Raw genomic sequence first — 12,291 nt, forward strand, 5'->3', positions numbered from 1 at the left:
TGGTGTACTGAGAGAATTCCAAGACAGCCAAGGCTACATAGTGAGACCCTGTCTTGAACAACAACCAAAAAGGCCTGGCCTGCGTTCTACAACAGGAATCCACACAAAGGAAAGAACCGATCTAAAAGTTTGTCCTCTGACCTCTGCACACCTGGTACATGTGCTTACACAATCACATACAGACACACAAACAATAATGAAAGTTTTTTAAAATTTCAATGTGCAAAAAGTGGGTGGATGAGTGTCTCAGTGGGTACAGGTGCTTGCCATGATGCCTGGTGATCTGAGTTCCATCCCTGGGACTAACAGGTATGGACTCCTGACTCATACATGTATGTATGCATGTAGTTACAAAGAAACACACATAAAAAGCCTTGGGTTCAGCCCTTTTGGAAAAGTATTGACTCAGGACCCCAAGACCAAGTTCTCAGCACAAAGGAGATTTATTTGCCTTAGAGGGACATAGGGCAGGGAATAAAAGACAAAGACAGGAGAGTAGTCAGCCTCAAAAGGAGGGGTTGGCCAAATAAGGGAAAAGACCTTAGATGCGAGCTTTAGCAAGGCACAGAGAATGGGGGGCGAGAAGAGCAAGGCCTATCAGAGCCATGCTTGCCCCAGTCAAGCTGGCCACAGTCCCTTCAAGCCCCCAGTATCATAAGTAAATAGTTAACTTGCTACAATTATATGTATTGTATTTATTTAGACAAATAACATGTTTAAAGAAAAAGAACCCTGGCCACCCCTGGCGCTGTCAGACGTCTCAGCAGGAAGCACGTAGTCGGCGCCCCCACGTCAGAGCTGGCCAGTTCTCTACAGCAGTCTGGATTTCTGGTACTGTCTTCCTACAGGAGCATTCTTCCCAATAACCAGCTATAAATAGTATTCATTCCTACAAATATTTAACAAGCACCTACTATATCCTTCTAAATTAATGGGTAAATAAACAGGAAAATTATAGCTGGCCTTTTCAAGTACAGCACGGTAGAAGAAGTAAACCACAGCAGAGGCAGCGACAACTCCCCGCTACTTGGGAGGCTGCGGCATGGGAGTTCAACAAGGCCCTGTAGCCACCGCGGGACAGGGACAATTTGTCATTTGTTGTACAAATGTGTCAAGTAAAGCCCAGAGAGCTCATTAGCAGCTCTCCATGCTAGTCCTCTTTCGGAGGAGGGGAGGGCATAGGGGTAAGGATTCAGCCCAGGGATGGGGTCATGCATGCTACTCACGTGTTCTGCCACTGTGCCGAGGCCCTAGCTCTTGTTTCAGTACTTGGTCCAGCACATCTCAGCAAAGCCTGGGTCTCTGGACCTCAGAATAACAAGAGCTACTTCGGAGCAAGCTCTCTGGGCAGCTGCCCATCCCACTTGGAGAATCAGTAGCAGATTCCCGTGTGCCAGTTGGGCCTCCCTCCCTTCCTCCCGCATCTGTTAATTAACACTGAGCCTTGCTGCTTATCACAGCCTGACAGCATCTACATGGGCTACTGTGGGCCAGGACCTTCCCTGGGTGCTGGGCGGTACAGGAGCTTCCAGATCAGTATCTGCTACAGCCTGGCTGGTGCTTTAGCTGTGCTAAGGCAGGCTGTGGGTGGAGGGCATTCCAAATGTAACCCTTGGATGAGCGCCAGGCATGATGGTACATGACAACACTCAGTGACTGTGAGGGAGAAGTAGGAGGATCATGAATTCAAGAATATCCTGGGTTACAGAGTCAGGCTCTGTAAAAAAAAAAAATCACTAATAAGTGTGCATCTGGGACTAAGAACAGAAGTCTGCATATTAACACTCCACCTTCACAACAAAGTTGGTGACTGCCTCTAGGATATACAACTGTGATGTATTCGTCTTATCCCTGCTTGGTTTCTTTCTTTTGTAGCTTATTTGGAGGGGAGGGGCTTGGAACTAGGAGGCATGATAAGCCAGGATCTCTCTATGGAACCTTGGCTAACTTTACATCCATTGAGCAGGTTAGACTAGCCTCAAACACACCGGCAGTCCTCCTGTCTCAGCCTTTCAAAGTGCTAGAGTCCCTGGCCACCACACTTGGCTTTTTCAGAAGAGAGACCTCCCTTGGTCAAGGTCTCAATGGCTTAGTCTCTGGATGGGCAAGATGCTGGTTAGCCACACCCTGGACAAGGGCAGCAAGCCCAGATCTTGCCTCTGCTTTTGCCCTTCCCTCTAGGGAGGGACTGTTATGAAGAGGTCCTTTCTGAAGTCTGCAGGAGACGAGAGAAAGCCTGCTTGTTGGTTACAGGGCTGGGTCTGAAAGCCAGACTTGTGGGTGCACAGGGACGCTATTAAGGTCTCAGGAAAGAGCTCTGGGTTTCTGTGCAATCCAGCTGCTGTGGTGGTCTCTGCCATATTACACCAAAAGCTCAGCCCAGCCAGGCATAGTGACACATACCTGCAATTCCAGCCTTGAAAGGTAAAGCAAGAAGTTCAAGGCTAGCCTCAGTGACAGGAGACCCAGTCTTTAAAAACCCAAAACCAAATCAAACCAATAAAAGCTCAGGCCAATCCTGGCCCTAAAGGTATGTTCAGATTGTCAGGCCCCTGTGGGTCATCTTTCCTGAGCTCGGCAGTGGGCTGCTGGAGGGCCAAAGAAAAGGGACCATTCATCATGACAGCTGACATGGTTCCCAACCTGGCACATGGATTAACTGAACCCAACCAGGTATATAATTTACCTGGGGGAAGCATGTGGCCATACTTGAGGGTGGCTGGCAGAAGGAAAACAGACTTTGGAACGGAGTGATGGTATACCTTTAGCCCAGAGAGAAAGGTTGCAAAATCAAGCCTCCGAAGAAAGCACACTTGGAGTTCCCTGTTTCCATGTGACCGTGAGAAGAGTGCATTTCAGTACATTCCTACATTACTCAAGTTCTGTCCTTTCCCAGGACCACCCTGTGCCTGGTTCTTTTCTTCAAGGGCTAGGAAAATGGCTTTATGTCTGGCCAGAAGCCAGTTAAACAAGACTTAACTCTGCCATTCTGAGGAGTCTCAAACCTTTCATATAGCTTCAGAGGAAAAAGAGTTATATGTGTGTTCACAAATACATGAACCTAGAAGCTAGTGGTTAGCCTTGGTTATCATTCTTCAGGGTCCTTATAGCACTTACTGAGGAAGGGGCTCCTGCTGACTTGAGAGGCATCAAGTAGGTAAGGCTGACTGGCTGGCCAGTTGCCCAGGGATCCTCCTGCCTTGGCAGTAAAAGCTCACCACCATGCTTTTACATGAGTTCTGGGGATCAAACCCATGTCTACTTCCTAAGTGGGAACGCACTGTACCGACGACCTTCCAAGCCCCTGGAAAAGCAAGGAATTTGAAGTCAAAATGTGCCTAGCAGATTGACCTCAAAGGCAGAATTCTGCCTGCCTCTGCCCTCCAAGTGGGGAGTCTACAAAGCAGTCTAGGACAGCCAAAGCTACACAGAGAAACCGTGTCTCAAACATACAAAAGGCCTTTTTTTGGGGGGGGGGGGGTTTGAGACAGGGTTTCTCTGTGTAGCCTTGACTATCCGACTATCCTGGACTTGCTTTGTAAACCAAGCTAGCCTTGAACTCACAGTGATCCCCCTACCTCCACCTCCCAAGTGCTGGGATTAAAGGCATGCGCCACCACCGCCCAGCTAAACATACAAAAATTTTAATAACACAATTTGAAAGTTTCAGAAATGTTGGTATTATGTGTTGTGTCTTTCTGCTTTTGTTTTAGGTGCTTTGATTTTTTTTTTTTTTTAAATAAGGTCTCATGTAGCCTCAATTGGCTTTGAACTCCTGATCCTCCTCCTGTATTTCCCTGAATGCTGGGAATTACAGGCTTCTGCCACAATGGGTGGCTTTCTGCCCACCCTGCGCCACCTTATTTAAGACAGGGTCTATTCTGTAGCTCAGGCTGGTACAGAACTCACTATATAGCTCAGACTGGGCTCAAAATCACAGCAAGCCACAGATTTTGTTTGTGTGGACAGGGTCTTTTTCTGTAGTTCTGGCTGCCCTGAGTTCACTACATTGAACACACTGGCTTCATTCAAATTCTCAGAGATCTGACCTCTTCTTCCCAAGTGCTGGGAATAAAGGAGTGAAGTACCATGTCTCCAACAGATTTTTTTTTTATTACCTTTGTAGCCCTGGCTGTCCTTAAACTCACAGAGATCCACTTGCCTCTGCCAGCCAAGATCTGGCATAAAAGGAGCGCACCACCAGGCAAGCCCCATTTTCTGCTTTTTAAAATCATGTTTGTCTGTATTGGAGGGGGAGCTCATGGGACAGGGTGTGCTACAGAAGTCAGGTCTCTCCTTCTACCAAGTGGATCCTGGGAATGGAACTCAGATCAGGCTTGGCAGAGAATGCCGTTAACCCACTGAGCCATCTCACCAGCCCTCCTGCTTCTGTCTTCAAGTAAAACTTATTTCTATTTGTCCTTCATTTATCACCAACAAAAATCATCTCTAATTTCAGAGACGCTGTATGATGTCACTGAAAGAAGTGGGTACCAAAGTAAAAAGATCTGTGCTTCTGTCTGAGTTCTCTAGGTGACAATGAAAACATTCCCATTAATTCATTCTTTGATTTATTCAGCGCCTGGCCTGGACTTGTCACTAAGATGTGCTAGGAACATAAAGGTTTAAAGCAACTTCTGTATTTATGTAGGCCTGGGAGATGGCTCAACAGACAAAAGCAATTTGCAAAGATTTAAGACTTGAGTCCCATAACTAGAGTCCACAAAGAGAGGACCAACTCACAAAGACTTCCCTCCAGCTAGGAGCAGTGCCCTAGACCTTCAATCCCAGCACTCGGGAAGCAGAAGCAGGTAGATTGCTGTGAGTTTGAGGCCAACCTAGTCTACAAAGTGAGTCCAGGACAGCCAAGGTTACACAGAGAAACCCTATCTTGAAAAAACAAAAACAAACAACAACAAAAAGATTGCCCTTTGACTTCTACAGCTTACTGTGGCATGTGCACACACTCAAAAATATATGTAGTTTAAAAATTAAACAAAATGAAGCTGGCATAGTGGCGCACACCTGTAATCCAAGCACTGAGAGAGGCAGTGGCAGGTGGATTGCTGTGAGTTGGAGGTGAGCCTGGTCTACAAAATGAGTCCACAACAGTTAGGGCTGTTAAAAAGAGAAACTCTGTCTTGAAAACAACTAACCGCCGGGTGTGGTGGCACAGGCCTTTAATCTCAGCACTCGGGAGGCAGAGGCAGATTGCTGAGTTTGAGGCCAGACTGGTCTACAAAGAGAGTCCAGGCCAAGGCTACACAGAAAGACCCTGTCTCGAAACAAACAAACAAACAAAACAAACAAAAACAAACAAAAACAAAAAAAAAGAAGAAGAAGAAAGAAAAAACCAACCCACCAAACAAAATGCTTCTTTTGAGAGACCAGAAGAATTAAAATTGGATTTCAGGGTCACCAGGGCAAAGGTTAAGAAACAGGCATACAGCTGAGACCAGGCATGACAGGCATACCTGGCTAGCTGTAGAGAGGAGCAATTCTTGCTGTATCCCTTTCTATCCACAGAAGATAGGGCTGCTAGGAAACCAAACCAGAATGGTTTGTGATTTTTGGTACCCTCTCACAACCAATCATTTTAAAACACAATATCCTCTTTCATATTTCAACCAATAGGAGCTTGCCAGGCTGGAACTTCCCTGCTTTGGGCACGCTGGGAGGGAAAGGAACCTATAAATTACCCTCAGCTCAGAGTTCAGGGCTCTTCTTTGAATACCACTGTGTTGGTGGATGGTCAGAGCCAGGCTCGAGCCAAGAATAAAGATCCTCTTGTGCTTGCACCGGTTTCATCTCCTGGTGGTCTTCTTTTGGGGACCTTGTGAAACGGGCACAACATTCTGGGGGCTCGTCTGGGATCTGGGGGTCCCCCCCCAAGACCCCAAACCAAAGGATCTGAGCCCAGGCAAGCCCCAGGAGTGGGGACAAAGCACCCCAAGAGAGGGACACAGGGTCCCAAGTTTGTCTGGAAGATGAAGCAGGTCGCTCCCATGGTGTGACAAATGCCAACATCTCACTACTTGTGTGCACCACGAAATCTGATTTTGCCAGTTTGTGCTTTGTGTTCTTTTTCTGTAACTTTCTTTTGTAGGACATCCAGACCAGGTCTGGTTTTCTGATTTAGGCGAAACCAGGTTACTGGATAGACTGCTTCTTGTTTGGTTTGTGGCACAACTTGACAGAGCCCGCTGGTTCTCGGGAGGGACAGTCCGATGTTCTGAGTTTTGGTTCTTTTCTCTTGCTCTACTGGTACATTTCTGTTTATGTGGTCTTTGTCTGTTTCCGTTTGCTTGTAACTGTCTCAGTTCTAGAAATAGGCCAGGTTTCAGGTGCCATTCTGGCCAATGCTTTCCACTACCTACTGCAAGTATGGTGCCTTGAGCCTGGTGCCTCCCACTTCCTGCTTGAACACTCGGCTGTTGCCAAGTCCTAGGTGGAGAGGCATGTCCCAAGCACTGAAGGCATTCCAGGGACCCCTGCCACAAACACGAGGGCTAGCGTATCCTTGCTTTACAAAATGCCTAAGCACTCAGCCAGCAGTGGCACACCTGCTCCCTATGGCTTGAGGGCACAGCGTTTGGAAAGATGAGGAAGCAGGATTGCCAAGGTCTGCCTACTGCCTGTCTTTTTAAATGCTGCACCACTTCCGCTGAACAAGCACCAGGAAGAGACAGGAACTGCAGGACTTTGGGATGGCTGCTGTTCGGCCTTGGTGAGAGCTTTTTCCGGTTTGCAGTCTGGTTGCAAGCCTGGCACCCTCAAGCATGGTACACTGGTCACCTGATCTGGGACACTGCTGGAAAGCCCCAGCTCCTGCCTGTATTGATTGGGTTCAACAGGTGACAAGGTATTGAGTGTCTTTAAATGTAGAAATTTACTGTGTGCTGTATATCTTTGTTATAAATTAGTGATTACTGGAGATGGTTAAAAAACTTTAACATCTAAGCCGGGCATGGTGGTACACGCCTTTAACCCCAGCACTTGGGAGGCAGAGGCAGGCGGATCACTGTGAGTTCAAGGCCAGCCTGGTCTACAAAGCGAGTCCAGGACAGTTAAGGCTACACACAGAGAAACCCTGTCTCAAAAAGAACAAAAAACAAAAACAAACAAACAAACAAAAACACCTTTAATATCTGTAACACAAGGGTTAACTTAACCTTGTAATTTAGAGTTGGACCCATTCTAAACAGCAAGTGGCATAAGCCTACAGGTTTCCAAAGCTACTTTTTGTTTTTGTTTTTGTAGACAGGGTTTCTCTGTGTGTAGCCTTGGCTGTCCTGGACTTACATTGTAGACCAGGCTGGCCTTGAACTCACAGGGATCCACCTGCCTCCACCTCCCAAGTGCTGGGATTAAAGGCGTGCGCCACCACCGCCCGGCAGTGTTTTCTAAATCAATCAGTCAATATAAAGCTAGAAACAAGCAATTAGGATATACTAAAATTAGATGTGGTCCTCAAACATTTATCTGCAGATTATAAGTCATAACATCCTGTTTTATGTTTTAAGATGTAGTTTAGAGCAGATAGCTAAGGACAGACAAGGATTGAGCACAGGTATGCTGGCCCTCATACTTATCAAGAGATCTGCAGAATATGGCATTAAATTTAAACTAATTATGACAGAGAATCCTATATTCTAGCAGTAACTCCCCAAGGTCTTTGAGAAGCGTTGGCAGGGCAGAAGACTTAAATGCTGGATCGTGATATGCTGACCTGAGCAAAACTTCTCCCAACGTTTTGCCCTCTGCGAGGGACCCACATGAACTGTGGACAAACTGGACACCCAGAGAGTTATTGTCTCACGTTGCTGAAAATGAGGTGAGGTCAATCTCTTCCATGTTCTCCTTCCACAAAAAGTCTCTTGTCTTCTGCGCCTCTGTGCCTGACAGCCAGACTGTCTCTGCCCATGGTGCCATGTTATCACAGGAGACAACTGGGACAACTGTCTAGGTACCAGGATATGGCGAGTCATCTTTGTCACTTTGATACATAAATTCATCTAGGTTAAAAATTATCCTTCTTGGGCTGGAGAGATGGCTCGGAGGTTAAGAGCACTGTCTGTTCTTCCAGAGGTCCTGAGTTCAATTCCCAGCAACCACATGGTGGCTCACCACCATCTACAATGAGATCTGGTGCCCTCTTCCGGCATGTAGGCACACATGTAGGCAGATATATATAAGCAGTGATTAAATAAATCTTTTAAAAAATTATCCTTCTCAGGTCTCTGGTTACATTGATGGCTAAGCTAATGGTAGCTTGACAGCTAAAGGACAATTAGATCCACTATTAGTACATTAGTTAATTCATTAGCTAGTTAATGTAAGTTCTAGGTCTCTTATTTAAAAAGGCAAACAGGCTTGCCTTGCTTACAGGCTTCATGTTAAATGGTAAACAGTTTTCATTGTAACTTTTTATTAATCCTTCATTTGGATGACTGCACTTGGTATTCAACTGCCTGTTTCTCTCGGTGAATGACTGGATAGAGAAAAGGTGTAGTTTATATAAGGTCTGAGGATAAGCTACATAATTCTAAAATATTTAAGGGTCTGAGAAAGGGGTTTAGGGGTTGATAAATGCAAGTTATAAAAGAAATATTTGAAGGTCTAAGAAAGTGTTTAAATGTTGGTAAGTGCAAGTTATAAAAGTTAAAGGATCTTTTCTTTCTTTCTTTTTTGCTTTTTGTTTGTTTTTTTGAGACAGGGTTTCTCTGTGTAGCCTTGGCTGTCCTGGACTCGATTTGTAGACCAGGATAGCCTTGAACTCACAGTGATCTGCCTGCCTCTACCTCCAAGTGCTGGGATTAAAAGTGTGTGCCACCATGCCTGACTAAAAGTTAAAGGATCTTAAGAGAAGTTTTAAGGTATATAAATGTAAGCTACAGATTTAAAATATATGAAAAATGAGATCAATAGAGTTATGATAAGCTGGTGGAGTACTGACTGCTTATTAGTAAGTCCCAAGTTCAAGGTTTTAAGTTCCCTTTGGTTGTATTCTGAATATAGACTTAAGGGTGCTTCTCATTATGCTAAAAAGGAGTCTGTCCAAATTGTATATCAAGTCTTCTGGACTGAGAAAAGAATGTCCATGCTTTTACTGGGTTTCAAAGGCATAAGCCTACTCCAGCTGTCTTATAGACACAATTTTAAGTTCTGTCCTTAGTCTATATTTGTCTCAGCAGATTTTTACCTGGCTAACAGACTCCATTTGGAGCTGCTGAGATCTGGACCTGCTGGAAGTTGATGTAAACCAGTACTGCAAATATCTCCTGTCTCTCCAACAGATGCTCTGGACAAGTGCCTCATTCCCTAGCCTTTGACTAGCTTTTCAGCCTTTCTATGCCCTGAGAACAGTGCCCTGATGTCAGCAGGAAGAAGTTACAGAAGAATGACTTCGCCCATTGTCCCACTTTATAGCCTAAAATGCTAAGCCAAGGGCAAGGACAAATGGATACAAGAAAATAGGCTGGCTGGTGTGGTGGCGCATGACTTTAATCCCAGCACTTGGGGGGCAGAGACAGGTAGATTGCTGTGAGTTCGAGGCTAGCCTGGTCTACAAAGAAAGTCCAGAACAACCAAGTCTACACAGAGAAACCCTGTCTTGGGGGGGGAAAAAAGAAAGAAAGAAAGAAATAAAATAGGCTTTTAGTTCTGTTTAAACCAGTCATGCTTTGTGCTCCCCTTATATCAAGCAAAGACTGGGTGCCACCAGCTAATGGCCCTACAACAGGCTGACTCAGAAGAGTAAGTTTCAGGAAGACCCATGACTGGGCCTTCAATGAACGTGTCAGAGCAGGGAATGAGAGACCAGAAGAATTAAAATTGGACTTCAGGGTCACCAGGGCAAGGTTAAGAGACAGGCAGAGAGCAGAGACCAGGCATGACAGGCATATCTGGCCAGCTGTGGGGAGGAACTATTCTTGCTGCATCCCTTTCTGTCTGCAGCAGATAGGGCTGCTGGGAAACCAAACCAGAACCATTTGTGATTTTGGTACCCTCTCACAACCAATCATTTTAAAACACAATATCCCCTTTCGTATTTCAACCAATCAGCGCTTGCCAGGCTAGAACTCCCCTGCTTTGGGTGTGCTGGGAGGGAAAGGAACCTATACATTACCCTCAGCTCGAAGTTTGCAGCTCTTCTCTGGACACCACTGCTTTGGTGATAGCTGGAGCCAGGCTCGAGCCGAGAGTAAAGATCCTCTTGTGATTGCATTCGTTTCATCTCCTGGTGGTCTTTCGGGGGTCTCGCAAAACGGGCACAACACCCTAAAGTTTTTGGAGGACGTCATGAGAACCAGTTGTAACACAGACTGGAACTAGAAATAGGAGAAATCAGCAAACCCTCCAGGCGGTGTCTGTTTTGGGTAAAAGATTTAGAACTAGCCAGTGAGGACAGGAACCTTATTCCAGAGTTGTCTCACTGTGGAGCAGCCAGACTTAAATTATATGGCAATGGTAGGAAAGCTCAAAGGAAAGGCTGACCCTGTGAGCAGAAGCTCTCAACAAACATGCTGTTGTACTTGCTGTCACTAGGGTTCTGACAAAGCTTCCTCGGTGTGTAAAATCTGTCCGTGTAACCCAGGCACAGTGGTGCATGTCTGGAACTTCAGCACCTAGGAGGCCGAGGCAAGGTGGTCAGTCTGAGCCCAGCCAGGGCTATACAGAAAAAAATCTGTCCATATAAAATTAAGATATGTAAAAATGTGATCAAGCTGAGCCAAGTGGCCCAAGTCTATAATCCCAACTACTGAGTAGGCTGAGGCAGAGGATGGCATGTTCAAGGCCAGCCTTCACAGCATAGGAAGACCTTATCTAAGAATAATCCAAGAGGGTCTTTTAGGCAAAGGCAAGGCCTGTATGAGCTTTAGATGTGCCAGAGAAAAGATCATCTTGATTTAATATTCCTGCCTTTTATCATCTGTAGCCTGTATTTTAATGCAGCAGCATCCATCACTGTCGCATAGTAGTCAAGAGAGCATGCCCTAGAGATCTGTAGCCACATCCTCCAGCCCTAGCTACTGCTGGTATGCTGTGTCATCAGGATGGGTACCTTGGTAGACATGGGCAATAAATGAGGCTATGTTCAAGGTTCATGTCCTGTGCTGGCATCACGATGTGTCATACTGGGCCTGATGATGCTTACTCAGTTCTGATAAGGCAGTCTACAACACACATTGAGACTAAGCTATCTGCAAAACTATTCTAGCCCTATCTAGGATGCAGTCATGTTTTCTAAAGGTCTGAATAAGGATTCATCTGAGGTTTTCATCTGCAATTAGTCTCCTCCCACCATGGTATTGAAAGCAGTCAAAGAGTGTACTTTAAAAGGTATCTTTGTGGCTAGGCGTGGTGGTGCACGCTGTACCCTTAGCAATCGGGAAACAAACAAAATAATGAACTCAAGACCATCTCCAGCTATACAGTGAGTTCCAGGCCAGCCCGAGCTACATGCCAAAAACCAAACAAATTATCTTTTTGGATATTGGAAAGATTAGATACACAGGGAATTGTATTTTGACATGTAAGCCTCCACATTCCCTATACATTTTAAATTCATTTATCTAAGCAGTATCTTCCTCTAACTTTACTGACACACTAACAGAGAGCTCTGTAGTCTCTGCAACTCCATAGTGCACTAGCACAAGTTGAAACATGTTTCAATTTCAGTGCTGGCTGAAGGTGGGAAGCCAGAAGGCTAGACAATGCACTTTAAGTACATCAGGGTTCTGGACACACAAAAGCTACGACTAAAGGGAGACACTAGCAGCAGAAAGACCAAAGCAGCTGCTGCCTCACCCAGGGGAAAAGACACCTCAGTCCTAGCACCTTCACCACAGAGGCAACTAGATCCAAGATGGCCTCATTTCCTCAGACGCTAGAACAATGAGTAGCACATGGGAAGGAGATCACGGAGAGCCAGCTCAAAGCTGGGTTACACTATGTAAGTCAGGATGACCTTGGATAGAATGTAATACTCAACTTCTGAGATTTTTTTGTTTGTTTATTTTTTTATTTTTTTTATTTATTTATTTTTTTTTTGGTTTTTTGAGACAAGGTTTCTCTGTGTAGCCTTGGCTGTCCTAGATTCGCTTTGTAGACCAGGCTAGCCTCGAACTCACAGCGATCCGCCTGCCTCTGCTTCCCGAGTGCTGGGATTAAAGGCGTGCGCCACCACGCCCGGCCTTGTTTATTTTTTAAAAATATTTATTTATTATATATACACTGTTTTGCCTGCAGGCCAGAAGAGGGAACCAGATCCCACTATAGATGGTTGTG

Source organism: Acomys minous (genome assembly GCF_964271855.1).
Source record: "Acomys minous genome assembly, chromosome: 5".
NCBI classification, from domain to species: domain Eukaryota; kingdom Metazoa; phylum Chordata; class Mammalia; order Rodentia; family Muridae; genus Acomys; species Acomys minous.